Raw genomic sequence first — 14,749 nt, forward strand, 5'->3', positions numbered from 1 at the left:
ATCCCCACCAACACTTGCCCATACCTAGTTCCGGTGAGAGCGGGGTTCCGGAGGACAGCGGAGAGCGTGGCAAGGGGGGAGGCGTGAGAGGTCTCCCTGGCTTGCCGGCGCGCGGCGAGAAAACCGGCTTTAAGAGCAACAACAGCGCCGGCGTGAGGGACGGAGTGAGTGCTTGGTGGGAGGAACCAGAGAGGTAGCGTGAAAGGCTCCCGTCTGAGACATCAGCAGCTGTGTAACGAACCGGCCTCAGTAACCGTGGCTACGGGGAGTGAAGCGGTGAGCGGCTGTTAAGAATACAAGGTAACGCTGGAGACTAACGGACATGTGTGAAGACATCTGATGCAGGTGAAAGCTCTTCCTATTGTTCTCGAATTACATATCTGTCACATATGCTCGTTTATCCCTAGCCCATAGCAGAAGAAATACAAATTATTTGAACTCTTATTTTGAAACTTTGACTGAGCTGAATCCACTGCTTAGCTGTTGTTATTAAAGACTCTATACCTGAATCTGGAAAGCTGCAGCCCTTGTCCGGGGTGGGAGACGGACAGGGAGCTGGCTGGTATTGCAATCTAAATAACAACGGAACTATCATAAAGTAATATAAGCAGAGGAATGAATGGTGTTTAAAAGCTGATTGCTATGACTAAAGTTGCAGGTTGAAGCACATCATTTTTATCGCTTATTACTTAATCGCAGGAAAAAACGTGAACTACAGTTTAATTTAATTGAATTAATTTAATCGAATGAAGGCTGCGATTTACAGGTTAAAATCAATGTAAAGCGATCCAGAAATATTGTGCGACTTTTTGAAACAATGTGAATATAGGTTAATCCTTAAAGGAGAAGGAGAAAGGAGGAAAAACAACATGGTTGGGAAGCGAACGGCTGATGAGAAAGCAAACCAGCACCAGTCACAACATCAGTCACAACAAGAAGGATCTCAGGTCACACGATCTGCAAAAAGTCAGACAAACCAATCAAAAGTCGCAGCGGCAACCGCAGTGGCTGCAGCAACGAAATTAGAGCGATTTGCTAGAATCTCTTTCACCAGCAAAATCGACACAGGCAACCCATACAGGATCTTCAGTGGCCAAGAAAAACCTAAGTAGTGGACCAACATCGGTGGCATCAAGCCCGATGCCTGCGCCTCCCGTAAAGGAACAAGAAGCGGGGAAAGTAGAAACCTTAAGTGGTGACATAGCAACTAGAAAGCTACCTAATATAATAGAGACAGATATGGAGGGAGAACAAAGGGGAAGAGCAGAAGAGCCTACAATGAGGGACCTCCTATATGCGATTACCGCATGCAAGGAATCAATTACAGGCCTGGATATCCAATTTAAAGGTATAAAGGAGGAACTTGCAGTGATAGGCGGCAGGCTGAAAGAGACGATGGAAAGAACAACGATCCTAGAGGAAAGATTAAGAGCAGTAGAAACTACGTTATCCCCACTCAGACAGGATATCACTGAGATGAAAAAATATATGAAAGACCAGGCAGCCAAAATAGACGAATTAGAAAATAGAAATTGAAGAAACAATGTAAGAATAATTGGTATGCCCGAGCGGAGTGAGGGCCCTAATCCCATAGAATTTGTAGAGGAATGGATCAAAATGGCATTCGGGGCCACAACTTTCTCTTCATTTTTTGGTATCGAACGGGCTCATCGAGTCCCCTTCAGACCTCGTCAGGGAAAAGAGTACCCAAGGCCCATTATCATAAAACTGTTCAAATTTAGAGATAAAATATCGTTGCTCCGGAAGGCAAGAGAAATGAGAGAGATCCTTTTTAAGGGGGTAAAAATTTCACTATTTCAAGATTTTTCTCCAGATCTGCAAAAACGCTGAGCGGCATATATACCAGTCAAACGCATGTTACAGCAAATCAAGATGGACTATGCACTTCTATACCCCGCCCGCATGAGAGTAACTACTACAAACAGTGTTTACTTTTTTGATACCCCACAGAGTGTAGAAGAATGGTTGAAGGACAACGGGAAAACAACACGGAATATAGAAGATGAGAGATCAGAGACCATTTAGACTCCCCCCCCCCCTTTTTTTTTTTTCCTGGTGTTTTATCCCTTTGGACCTTGTAGCAGACATAGCATTTTTCTGAAAACACAGGGGTAATGGGGAGGGGGAAGATAGTGACAATAGTCAATAATTAATAAGAAATAAACAAATGTTTAGTGTGGGTAAGTAAAATACGGATTAGGGGGTGGAGGGGGATAAGGAAATAATAATATTGTAGATTAGAAATATGTTAATTTGATTAAAAGGAGTTCAAACACGATATAAGTATTTAGCCATAAAATCACATCGTTTTTGCACAAGAACTGCACTAACAAAATGGTTGGAGAGGGGGGGAGGGGGAGGTAAGATTCTGGGAGTAAGGGGGAATAGAGATGTATGGTATAGACAAGGTTGGAAGGAGAATGTTGGGGAGTGGATATAGGTGTGAGGTCAGGAACAAAGCCCTTAGGGTAGGCCCAGCTGGGCATGGGGGGAGGGTGGGAGAGGACGGGGGGGCAGGTTGGGGAGGGCGCGGGGAGGAAAGGGGGGAGGGGAGGGGGGGTGTGTAGGGTTGACACGGGGGGAGGGATATAGACAAATGAGAAAAGGTAGAAATCACAAGTATAAGCTTTGCCACAAATTTTTATTGTATTTCACAACCGATAAATGGAGGGAAAAAGAAATGGTATATAGAAATGTGTTGTATGCTGGCAGGGTCCTTGGGATGGTTAAAATCCAGAAGGATATTGGTAGTGTGTCTTATTATATATATCACTGCTTTTGGTTTTATGAGTGCAGAAAACGGGGTGTCCCCATGTATGAGTATGGGGGGGAAGAAAAGTGGTATTTTACTAATGACATGGAATGTAAGGGGGTTGGGGGATAGGGATAAGAGAGCTGCAATGTTTAAATATTTCGATAAAATGAAACCTCAGATAATTTGTTTACAAGAAACACATATGCGACCAGACTCTGTGCATCTATTGCGCTCAAGGAGATACCCACGCACACCTCATATTTAAGGGGAGTTAGTGTAATGATCTCCTCGGACATCTCCTTTGAGTGCTTGCAACAGAGGGTGGATAAGGAGGGAAAGTTTGTATTTCTATTATGTAAAATCAATGGACTAATCTGTATAATAGCCTCTATATATATCCCCCCTCCCTTTTCAGCAGTTCCCCTTGGGTCCCTTTCACAATTCATGGCTCTACATCCGGGTATCCCGGTACTAGCATTAGGGGACTACAATAATATTTTGGATAATTCCCTAGATAGATTGTCTTTGACATCTAAAAATAAGAGACATACATCTGGAAGAACGGCTTTTGCTGCCCTTCTCGGAGAACTAGGACTTCGGGATGTATGGAGGGAAAGACATGATAAGGATAGATGCTACTCTTGTTATTCTGCAACACATGACGGTCTTTCACGTATCGATCTGGGCCTGGGGAATGAGTCACTCTTGCAGTGGGTAGTGGATTCAGCATATGAGCCGCGCCTTCTGTCAGACCACTCCCCATTTTGGGTAAGGCTAGGTACTATTGGTACCCCGGGACGCCCCCTATGGAAAATAAACCCATATTGGCTAACCTTGTTTCCGCAGGTAGATAGAATGGGAGGAGCTTTACAGGAATTTATGCAACTAAATGGGAGAACAGCCAGCATAGCGGTAATTTGGGACACATTCAAGGCATTCTTGAGGGGTTGTCTAATTAAAGAAATTGCGGGAGTCAAATCTCGCGCCAGACAGTGGGAAACCAGGGTACGGGAAGAACTGAAAGAAAGGGAACAGGCTTTAATAATAGACCCATCACAATTCAATCAAGAGTCATGGAGAGAGGCACAGGCAGTATACAATTCGGCGTGGCTATCTGCAGCAGAGAAAAGAAGATATTTTCAGCAACAGAGTTATTTTGAAGAGGGGGAAAATACTGGTCGCCTTTTGGCCTTAATAGCCAGAGAGCAACGGGAATCCGCTAATATCCTAGCTGTAAGGACTGAATCCGGAGAGAAGTTGACTCTTAGCTCCGACATCTTAAATTGCTTCCAGCAGTTCTACGGGGACTTATATTCCAGTAAAACTAGGTATAAACCATCAGACCTGGAACAGTTTCTACAAACCTGTCCTTTTCCGCAATTAACGGAGGAGGAGAGGGAAACTTTGAACTGTCCAATTTCATTGGCCGAACTAACGGAAGCACTGGAGGGGGCAACGCATCATAAATCCCCAGGCCCAGAGGGTTTACCAGTGGAGGTATACTCTCATTATAGGGAGGTCCTCTTACCGTCATTGTTGCAGACAATAGAGGAGGCAGGGGAAGTGGGTAGGTTACCAGACAGTATGCAAGAAGCAATAATTACAGTTCTGTTGAAGCCAGGAAAAGATAAACTCCTTATGGACTCATATCGTCCAATTTCGCTACTAAATGCAGACAGTCACTGGCTCTCTGCTCACTGAAGACCGAGAACAGAGATCAGTGGTTTTTGATTGCTCAGTGCTCTGTGTGGGATTGGCGCTGTAGCCATCTAGGTGAGAATGATTATTTATTTTTTTGTATTCCCAAACTTTTTTTTTAAGTGTTATGTCTCATCTATGTAAACTGATACACTCTGCTTTAGAGTTTCTGCTGTGAAAAACAACAGACCTGCTGGCTGAATTACCAGATGCAAATAGAAGAAAGAAAGCCTAAAGAAGGCAACTAATACAGCCATCATATCTAAGAAATGATGAGCTATAAAAATATTATATGTTTGCTTTTGGGTTTAATATTGCTTTAATACTTACTTTTACAGCAGCCAGTGAAAAATGTTTGCTCTCTTACAGGGCTACAGGTGCCATTGGTATTTTACTAGTGGCAACACAACTGCTGTCATGCCTCCAGCATGCAGCAAGGTACCATTGGACATGTAGTCCTTATACATTGAAAGTAAACAGAAGAGAAGCTGCAAACCATGCAGATAATCCAGGAAGTTGTGAAAATAGAAGGGCAGCACACAGGCAGCAATCACAACATAAAATGACGTTTATAAAAAATAAAGTGTATGCTGTAATCATAGATCTCTGTTAACTCAGAAGAGGACCAGTGTTGGATGACAAAGTGGTGTGTCTGAAGGGAACAAAATCAGAGAGAAGACAAGTAATGCAGCAAAAGAGTATCAGGAGACCGAGTTAGTACAGAAATCACTGTTTGCAGGCAAGGTACTATGGAATATGTAGTCCTTAGAAAATAAACCAAAAGTATGAGCAGAGGAAATGTTGCAAAGGATGCAGGCAATCCAAGAAGTTGAAGGATCTATTAGAAAGTATTTCACTAAAAATGGAATTCCAGGGGGTGCCCAAATTCTGACTTGTATCTTAGTGCAGACTTCTGGGAAAAAATGATAAGCCAATCATATTTATTTATTTATGTGCTATATTTTTTTTTTTTTCATAAAAGTGAAGCTACCCTTTCAGAATGCTGAATGGGAGAGATCAGAACTGACAGCTGGAAGAACACATGTGAGAGCAATAGTGGAAGTCTGGCTGCATGTAGAACAGGGGGGTACATTTATTTATTCTCCTGCAGACACAGTAGTTGTGTGTCAATTCTGCAAAACGTTAGTGAAATTAATTCAATGATAGTTACATATGCCAATGACATGTTCTGCACACTGATTGAGCATTGGTTTTTTTTTTTGTTTTTTTAAGCAAGCATGTAAGTTACCGTCAACCTTTTAGTGTCAGCCCTAATTTACAAAATCTGAAATGACCCAGAGGCCATTCTGCCACCTTTCGACTCTTGTTAGTTTTTCATATTAAAGCATAACAACTAAAAAGCCTTTTTACCTATTATTTGATCTGTTAATACTCCAGTTACCTTTGCAGTGATGGCGTGCCCCTACCTATACAGTGGCTATTAACAGCTGAAGATGTAGTAGTCAGCTCTTAGTGGAATGGGTAAAGTTCCCTATATATGTAATAATCTGCTTGTTCAATCTCCTTCAGAACTATCTATAAGTATGTAGCGCAGGGGTCAGCCTGATTGGATACAAATTGATTAGATAGTTTAGATAGATCAGTCTGCAGTACTGGCAAGAGAAGAGTTATGCCGTATACACACGACTGGTTTTCCCGTCGGAATAAACTCTGAAGGTTCTTCCGATGGAGTTCCGACGGAATTCCGCTGAAACTGTCTTGCGTACACACAATCACAAAAAAGTCCGACCGTCAAGAACGTGTTGACGTACAACGGGACTAGAAAAAGGGAGTTCAGTAGCCACTGCACCACCCTTTGGGCTCCTTCTGCTAATCTTGTGTTTTTCTTGTGTTAGTAGAAGTTTGGTTAGAGACGATTCATGCTTTTCAGACTCCAGCTTTTTCAGATCATTTTACTGCTGTTCAGTTTGTGCTTGTGGGTTTGTATCTGGTTTTCAGTGCGTGTAGTCAGTTCATATCTGTTTTTCAGTGTGTTTGTCTGCTCCTTGCTGATTTTCAGCTCGCTCTTCACAGGCCTTGCTGTTCTTCAGTGCATTCTGTTAAGTTCGTTCTGACCAGCCGACCATTTTGAAACCATGTTGCGGTACGTACTCGTCATAGAGTTCGTGCTGTGTGGGGGCTTGGTGTTGGGGTTTATACTTTGACCCAGGTCCAGTCGATGAACAGGGCGAGGAGGAGTTCATGGACCAAGAATTGGTTACTCCGGCGTAACCAATTCTCGCACATGCCTTTGCTTCGTGAGATCCAGGAGAATAATCCTGATGATTTCAGGAACTCTCTTAGGATGACGGACCCCGTTTTTCACCGTCTGTTGACTTTGCTGACCCCTTATATCAGCAGGCAGGATGCATGAGGCAAGCCATCACTCTGGAGCAGAGGCTAGTCGTCACGTTGAGGTACTTGGCAACTGGGGGAAGTCTACAGGACCTCAAGTTCTCAACAGGCCTATCCCCCCAGGCTCTGGGGATCATTATTCCAGAGACCTGTTCTGCCATCATTCAGGTCCTGCAGAAGGACTATATTAAGGTAAGTTTTCTCCTTTAACATCACATTATATGTATTTAATGTCTGCTAATGTATGGTATTTCTTTCATCATTCCCTAATTACCATGATTGTAATATGCTGTGAATGTCCCCTTTATCCTCATGCATGCTGGAAGCTTTTATTGCTCCTTTTTTGGCCTACATGCATATTTGCCTTCACTAACCTCCCCAGCATACTATCCTGAGCCCATATACACCTAATCACTTAACAATGTATATTGTCAGCTCCATTGTAGTGCTTTACCGAAAACACCCCCTAAAATGTGTACAAATGTTATGTGTGTCCTTAAATGCATTTATAACCCTTTTTTTTTTTTTTTGGCTCCCAAAGTCACCTCAAACCCTTCCCCCCCTACAATTTTATCAATGGGCCATCAGAGGGGGTGAGGAATCAGATAAGTGGGCCTTATATTCTTGCCTTTAAATACTCCTTAAAATAAATGTTATACTGATGTTGTGCAAGAATGTTTTTTGTGTAATCTGCTTGCAATGTTATGTGCAAAAGTACTTATATATTTTTTCTTGTTTGACTCCACAGTTTCCTTCAACGCCACAGGAATGGCAGACTGTGGCCTCCCATTTTGCCGACCGTTGGGACTTTCCCAACTGTGGAGGGGCTATAGATGGGAAGCATGTCCACATCATGCCACCACCCCATTCGGGGTCTTACTATTATAACTATAAGGGGTTTAATAGTGTAGTGTTAATGGCTGTGGTGTCGGCACAATATGAGTTCCTCTATGTGGACGTGGGGAAGAATGTCGGATGGAGGAGTCTTCGCCCAGATGGAGTTTTACCGTAGTCTCCAGACTGGTGGCCTGGCAATGCCACCTGATGCGGATAACATGCAATGACTCCCCTTCGTCTTTATTGCAGATGAAGCGTTCGGTCTGGGCGAGCACCTCATGAGGCCATTCCCCCAAAGGACCCTCACCTCGGAGAGGAGGGTTTTTAACTACCGGCTGGCCAGAGCGAGAAGAGTCGTTGAGAATATCTTCGGGATAATGGCCAGCCGGTTTCACCTGTTTCTGACAGCAATCCATATGACGGACTACAAAATCAACCATATCATCCTATGCTGTTGCATACTTGCCAATTATTTCAGAAAAAATTCACAAAATTATATAGCCCCAGTTGGGCCTGAGGCCGGACTTATTACAGAGAATAACCTGACAGGCCTGGATACTGGCCGTCCTGGCTTGGCCCCCAAAGCGCCCGTGAAGTTTGGGAGAAATATGTAAATTATTATATGGGTAGGGGGGCCATTGCTATGCCAGACAATGTCTAAAAAAAATTTTCATAAAAAAAATATTATCTGATAAAATCTTGATTTTTCTTAATTGCTTGTGTTTGTTTTTAGCTGTATCCTAGGTTCTCCTAGTGCACTTGTAGTGCCAAGTGGATTTTCCTTTAGTAAATAAGGCCCATTGCTACTGTAAACACAAAATTCCTTAAAAAACTGGTATTGAGCATTGAAAGAAGAAGCCACACATTGTTGATTATCACATTTTTTATTGTGTGCACATTCACACATGTGCGTTATTAAATTTTTGTTGACAATTTTTTTTTTTTTGTTGTAAATAGGCATGTTTAAGAACATAAAACATACAAAATGTAACTTACAAAGTTCAACTTAGAAAAACAGAAGGCAATATCAGACATTCTAGTGTCCAAAGTGTCTTGATATTGCCTTCATCAGATGGGGTGATGTCACCCCTGTAAAAGCCAAATACACACAAATTGGGGATTTCCCTCCTGATCCAATGCCTGATGTCAACATGTGCTATCTTCCATCATGGGGATCAATGGACGTGTTTTGGGGGGGAAACCCCTTCCTCTCACCTACTTCATTTGGGAGGAAGGGGTTGCACCCACCAAATGCGTACATTGAAATCCCCTGATGGCAGATAGCACATGTTGACACACTGTGTGTATCTTCAAAATTTGGCTTTTAATAATTCCTAAAAAAAAGTCTTTTTAAGACAACAACAATTGAGAAAATGGTTGTATTTTGAAGATCTTTTAAATTCTCCCCAACACATCAATCATGTTCTTCATTTGTTGCTAAATAAAATTTAGTTTGTTTCTTATGATGTCGATTTCACGATTCCATGTCATGATGTCCTGGATTAGTAGTTGTGCACTTGGCCTTGTGAAATGTTGAGCTTGCTCTTCCACAAACAGCAAAACACCTAAAAAATTTGGGAAAAACATGTCTTACAGTATATGTATGCCTGCATATTTATATTAGCTGAAGCTGGGGTGTCAGACACTTGGCAAACTTGTCACCACAACAGACACTCACCTGTTGTTGTGACAAGTTTGCCAAGTTCCTCCACCTCTCCTTCCTCCAGATCCTTGGGGTGTGGTGTTTGGAGCTCCCCTTCTTTCTCAGGTGGGGGGTTCCTGCTGTCCTCTGTTGAGAGGTGTCCTCCGAGTCTTTGGTCCCCTATGAGAAGGAAACAAAAGGTATACTTAGCACACATATATTAAGGCATGACGAAATGTATTTAACCTGTATCTGCACAAAACATCGTATTTAATGAGCGAACAATGTTTACAACGAACGATTACTGTGCCCACTAACCTGAAACGTGCCATTTTAAAATGTCCTACAGTAAAGAAAATCACATTTCCTTAATTGCTCCTTTGTTCGTCGTACCCCAAAATTTGTGTGCAGACTCTTCACAACTTTCGTCATAATTTTAGCCTTTCTCACATTCGGGTTTAGGTACGGTCCATTCTTCCCATCATAATCGTTCCTCCTCAAGATGTCCACCATCTCCACCATCACACCAAAGGACATATTTGAGGCCTTAAATCTTCGCCGGGATCAGGACGTTTCTGCCTCCGGGCTTTCCTCCTCCTCATTACTCCAATTAATAACACACACCTGCTATGTCTCTTCCATGTCGCTCCTACTGCGTGCGGAAGAGAAGGGGCGGAGAATACACTAGAAAGAACGTCAGGGGCGGGTGACGCATGCGCAGTGTATATAAAGTAACACGCGTGTTGTACGTACATTCGGTGTGCTGAGGAAGGAGGACGAACGTTCTATAATGAAGGTAAAATGTTTTAACTTTGGAACATCAGTGGCCTATACTGCTTGAAGATTGAGGCCTATATTGGGATAAGATTATGAGAGTTTAGGCTGACATTAGTGTTTTTGTCTTGTGTATTGTCTTTACAGAAAATATGAATCACTTTAAGGACCCAGAATTTATGGCCAGTTTCATTGACAAGTACAGGGAGATGAAGAATTTGTGGGAGGTGAAACACAGCTTATATTATAATAAACAAGTTAGGAAGTCAACGCTGGAGAAACTTATGGAATTTGTGAAGACTCGGGTCCCCGATGCAACCATCCAGTTCTTGGAAAAGAAAATTGGGATCTTGAGGAACATGTATAAGAAGGAGTATAATAAGATCCAGAAATCATTTTGATCAGGCGCATCAGCAGCGCAAGTGTATGTACCCAGGCTGTGGTACTTCAACAAACTGCGGTTTCTGGATGACCAGACTGAAGCCAGGGAATCACTTTCGACCTTTCCCTGCAGCCTTCCCTTCACCCTTCCCTCAACCCCAGCAGAGGCTGACGGGGAACAACCTGGGCCTTCCATCCTGGAAAAAGTGGTTGCGCCCAGCTGGAGCCAGGTATATTATTTTTAGACATATTTATTGTCCTGATATTAATGATCTTAACTAGATGTTATAATTGATAACAAATTAATGATCTAAAACAAAGAGATTTACATATCAATAGACAGTAGTGGCCAAAAATGTTTGTGACCAGCTTGAAAAATGCTGGGGTCAGAATGATAGTCTTTTCTATTAACATTCAATTTGCAAGTCATGAGCTGAAAATTGTGTGTGATTGATGAAGCAAAAACTAAGCAAAAACTAAAACTATGTCCCTTTTTTATACACAGATCAGCCAGGAAGAGGGTCTGGAAAGTGGCAGCCTGGAGGAGGCCGTGCCCAGTGGCAGCCAGGAGGAGGACGGGCCCAGTGGCAGCCAGGAGGTGAGCGGGCCCAGTGGCAGCCAGGAGGTGTGCGAGCCCAGTAGGAGCCTAACCCAATCCCAGGTGCCTCCCCACTGCCTTACCACCAAAAGGCCCAGGAAGGGGATGATGACGGAGGAGGCAGCACTGGGCCTCATTAGGGAAGCCAGCGATGTCCTCAGGATCCCCCCCAATGCTGAAGAGGCCTATGGCTGCTATCTAGCCACCAGGTTGCTAGAATTTGAGAAGGGTTTGCCTCCTCTGTGAGGGAATTATTTTTGATGCCCTTCAGAAGGGGTTGAGGGGCCAGCTGACTGAGAACAGCCACATATATGAGCAAGCCCATCCTCCTCCTCCTGCCACAAGTCCACCACCAGAGCCACAGCCTCCAAGAAAGGCTGCAGGGAAGGGTGCAGGGAAGCGTGGAGGAAAGGCTGCAGTGAAGAGAAGAAAGCGGTGACCTGGGTTCATTCTGGTCTGACAGAAGACGCAGGCTGTGGTAGTACCACAGCCTGGGGACTGATATGTCATCTGCTGCTGGTCCTGATCTCTAGGATTCCTGGACCAGATTGGGCTCCCTATTATATGGACTCCTCAAGCTTCCAATTTTCTTTTCCACAGACTTGATGTGTGCCCTGGGGGCCAAAAGGCTTTGCAAATTCCAAAAGTTTCTCCAGTGTTGCCTTCCTCTTTATTTTGTTACCCAGAATCAATGGATATTTTATTTTCAGAAAATACTTGCCTATGTGTTTTTCTTCAAATAGGACAGTTTGTTTGTGAGTAGGCAGGTACATTTCAAAAAGACGATGTCAAATTAACAAGGGACACCAACCTCGTTGAGGTTAATAAAAAATACAAGATAATAATGTTATTGTGGTAACGTGACACACAGAAAAAAAATTATATGGAGATCACTAGAAAATAATTTTTAATTAATCCTAAAAAAAATCTTGATGAAATATGAGCAGCAAAACAACTTCATTCTTCTAGCATTATAAAGAAGAAAAAAATGCGCTGCATTAAAAGATCACAGAATTAGCAGCATGAGGAATCTGCTAGCTCCAATACGAATGCTTGTTTTACCACACCGAGCGCTTCTGTCTCATACTTGCTTCAGAACATGCGTCATTTTTGGTCCGTCGGAACACCATACAGACGAGCAATTTTCCTGATAGGAATTGGTTCCATCGGAAATATTTAGTACATGTTCTATTTCTAAGTCCGTCAGAATTTTCGAGAAAAAAAAGTCCAATGAGGCATACACACGATTGGAACATATGATGAAAAGCTTCCGTCTGACTTTTTCTGTCAGACATTCAGCTCGTGTGTACGCGGCATAACACCATGGACCTGACTGTTGGTTTTCTGTCTACAATTCTGCTCGTGCTTGGGGAGAGGATTTTTGTGTCTGATTAGTGACAGACAGTTTATCAGCCTGGATGTAGGCAAACTGATATTACAAAACATAAAGCAACCAGTGTTTAGCCTACCCTCCATCCACTAGGGGGCACACTGAGGAGGGGAACTGCTAGAGACACTGAGTAGAAGTGTAGAGGATAGCAGAGTGTGGAGGATAATATAGTTTCTACAGACTGAGTTCTCTTTAAATGCAATGAGGAAAAGACTTCAGCTCCCAGAGGCATTGTGATGAAAAGCAGGAATTGTGTAATTTTCCCGGGCTGAGTAGAAAAGGAGGGGATGACTTGCAGAGTAGGGATGAGCCGAACACCCCCCGGTTCGGTTCGCACCAGAACCCGCGAACGGACCGAAAGTTCGCACGAACGTTAGAACCCCATTGACGTCTATGGGACTCGAACGTTCGAAATCAAAAGTGCTCATTTTAAAGGCTAATTTGCATGGTATTGTCCTAAAAAGGGTTTGGGGACCCGGGTCCTACCCCAGGGGACATGTATCAATGCAAAAAAAACTTTTAAAAACGGCCGTTTTTTCGGGAGCAGTGATTTTAATGATGCTTAAAGTAAAAAAAAAAAAGTGAAATATTCCTTTAAATATCGTACCTGGGGGGTGTCTATAGTATGCCTGTAAAGTGACGCGTGTTTCCCATGTTTAGAACAGTCCCTGCACCAAATGTCATTTTTAAAGGAAAAAATCTCATTTAAAACTGCTTGCGGGTTTAATGTCATGTCGGGTCATGGCAATATGGATGAAAATCAGTGAGACAAACGGCATGGGTACCCCCCAGTCCATTACCAGGCCCTTTGGGTCTTGTATGGATATTAAGGGGAACCCCGCACCCAAATTAAAATAAGGAAAGGTGTGGGGCCACCAGGCCCTATATACTCTGAACAGCAGTATACAGGCGGTGCAAACAAGACAGGGACTGTAGGTTTGTTGTTAAGTAGAATCTGTTTGTAATTTTGAACATTTTTAACGTGTTTAGCTCCAGCCAAAAAATCTTTTCTAAGCTTTTTGGAAAACATAGGGAAGGGTTATCACCCCTGTGACATTTGTTTTGCTGTCTTTCCTCCTCTTCAGAAGATTTCACCTCACTTTTTTGTCCCAATGAAAAATGTTTTTTGAAAATTTGGGTTTTTTTGTGGAACAAGGATTGGAAAGCATCAGTGGAAAGGAGAAATTGTTTTCCCATATTAACTCTTACAGGAGAGAATTTCCCTTCCTAGGGGTAGATTTCATCTCACTTCCTGTTGTCTCCTTCCGTTTGCAAGTAGGAGTCGTTTGTAAGTTAGATGTTTGAAAGTAGGGTCCTGCCCTATATACTCAGCAGAAATTTGGGCCTTAGGTGTTGCTGTGGCCACAACACTGTAAGCCCTCACAGGGCCCTGCTGTGAAATATTAGATCAAGAATTGTAATTACATGCCCCTGTTGAACAGGAGCTGAAAAATTAGGCCTTAGGCACTGGTGCTGGTGCCACAACACTGCAACCCCTCACAGACACTCTAGTTGGAACGCAGGAACGAGCCCTGCTGCAAATTATTGCTTCAAAAATTGTAATTACACGCCCCTGTTAGACAGGGGCAGAAAAATTGGGCCTTAGGCACTGGTGCTGGTGCCACAACACTGCAACCCCTCACAGACACTCTAGTTGGAACGCAGGAACGAGCCCTGCTGCAAAGTATTGCATCAAAAATTGTAATTACACGCCCCTGTTAGACAGGGGCAGAAAAATTGGGCCTTAGGCACTGGTGCTGGTGCCACAACACTGCAACCCCTCACAGACACTCTAGTTGGAACGCAGGAACGAGCCCTGCTGCAAAGTATTGCATCAAAAATTGTAATTACACGCCCCTGTTAGACAGGGGCAGAAAAATTGGGCCCTAGGCACTGGTGCTGGTGCCACAACACTGCAACCCCTCACAGACACTCTAGTTGGAATGCAGGAACGAGCCCTGCTGCAAAGTATTACATCAAAAATTGTAATTACACGCCCCTGTTAAACAGGGGCTGAAAAATTGTGCCTTAGGCACTGGTGGTGGCGCCCAGAACCAAAAATGTTCTTACAAGCTATCAGCGTGATGATTGAGGAGGAAGAGGATAATTACTCAGGGATAGTCACTCAGCATCAGCATAGGCAGTCTTTGAAGGGATCTGAGATTTCAAAAAAAATTATTCGGTTACATCAGCATCAGGTGCTTGGTAGCTGGTGGTGATCCAAGACTCATTCATTTTTATGAAGGTCAGCCGATCGACCGAGTCGGTGGACAGACGCACCCTGTGATCGGTTACCAC

Source organism: Aquarana catesbeiana, linkage group LG07 (assembly GCF_042186555.1).
Source record: "Aquarana catesbeiana isolate 2022-GZ linkage group LG07, ASM4218655v1, whole genome shotgun sequence".
Taxonomy (NCBI): Eukaryota; Metazoa; Chordata; class Amphibia; order Anura; family Ranidae; genus Aquarana; species Aquarana catesbeiana.